We start from the raw sequence: 1,529 nt of genomic DNA, 5'->3' as shown, positions 1-1,529 counted from the left end.
GCGAGCAGATGGCGGTATTTGACAATTTAGCAGCTAAATCATAGATTATTGAAAGATATTCCATATTCCAGACTGAAATGCTATAACAGAAGTGGAGTATTGGCCAGAATGACATGAACATTTGGACACTTATTCAGCGGGTATCTTGCATGTTGCGTTCAGGTGCACTGTAAAAAAAATTTTTTTTTTTTTTTTTTTGCAATTCCATCGCGGGCCACACAGGGGGCGCCCGCGGGCCGCCAGTTGAGTATCACTGTTGTAAGCGGTCCTTGGCTGAAAAACATTTGAGAACCTCTGCTCTAGGAGGCCGGTTTCTTCAGATCCCTGATCTGTTTGATTAGGTAGGTCTTCTCGTCGTTGAACTCATCGTCCCCGCAATCCTTTTGGAAGTTGCTCAGGAAGTCGATGAGCTTGGTCTGGTTGTTGAGCAGGATGTGGATGATGGGCTGCGTCTTGTTGATGTTCACTACAAACCTCTTGAAGACGTGGAAGGCCTTGACCTGGATGTTAGGACTCTTGTGCCTCAGCAGATTCATCATCAGCTTGAGGTTCTCAGGCTTGCTGGTGTAACGCGTCATCACCGTCACATTCTGTCTACCCAGGAGCAGCTCACCCACGAGCTTTAGTGACTGCCTCTTGGTGACATAGTTCTCAGAGTGCAGCAGCCTCTCAAAGTTGGCAAACACAGTGTCGTAGTTTTGCTCGAGGTATTCAGCCACAGCCACTTTGTGTCTCGTCAGGAGATCCTTTAAGGTGGCGAAGGCGTCGGAGGCGATGTCGAAGGTGGACACCTCCACATAACTGAAGAAGTTGTGGAAATGCTCCGAGTACAGCACCGCCTTGGCCAGCGGCTCGTGGCGGATGCACTCCCTCAGCATGGTCCCGCAGTTGAGCGTGACGTGGGGCGTCTCGTACCCTTTCAGCAGCGTAAAGAGGACCTCTTGGTGTGAGCAGAGGTATTCCACGGTGGGGCTCCTCGTCCCGATGTTCCTCAGGATGTTGTTGAAGATCTGACACACGTCCTTCTTCCCCTCAAAGTCTATGACCTCCAGGTTTTCTACCAGCGATATGAGCATGCCACTGTTGCACAGCTCCTGGGCCAGCAGGGCCACAGTCTCAGTGTGAGGCTCGTTGTCGTTGGTCCCGTACAGGATCTGCTTCATCGACACCAGGCACTTGGACACCTCCTCCGACGCCTTGTCTGTCTTCGTGTCCTGTTTGACCAGGATGGCCAGGTTTTCCTTCAGGGTCCGTACGATGTCTGCGGGACTCTTGTGGGATTTACCAAACAGCGGCATGATGGATGGCCACCCACAACCCACCATAGGATGGTGGGAAATTATTCTGTTGGCTATCTTTATCAATCTTGAACAGTTCTGTCTTGATTCACAGCGTACCATGACATCAAGATGAGGCTTTGTGGTCAGACACCGGCCCTACTTATAGCCTGTGCAGTGAGGGATTTATGACATCACTGATGATGTCACCGATGCTGTCACTTATGAAATCGGTGATGTCACTCGAGCACT

At 50.6% G+C, this 1,529-nt stretch overlaps 1 pseudogene across 1 annotated transcript; it reads right to left on the bottom strand.

Moving 5' to 3' along the window:
• Positions 1-299: 299 nt before the first annotated feature.
• Positions 300-1,298, bottom strand: LOC310786506 (calcium-binding protein 39-like pseudogene; annotated as a pseudogene). Its single transcript has one exon. The product of its transcript is annotated as a calcium-binding protein 39-like pseudogene (transcript).
• Positions 1,299-1,529: the final 231 nt, after the last annotated feature.

This window comes from Poromitra crassiceps (assembly GCF_964638095.1).
Source record: "Poromitra crassiceps genome assembly, chromosome: 12".
NCBI classification, from domain to species: Eukaryota; Metazoa; Chordata; class Actinopteri; order Beryciformes; family Melamphaidae; genus Poromitra; species Poromitra crassiceps.
This window is presented reverse-complemented; position numbering and strand designations above follow the sequence as displayed.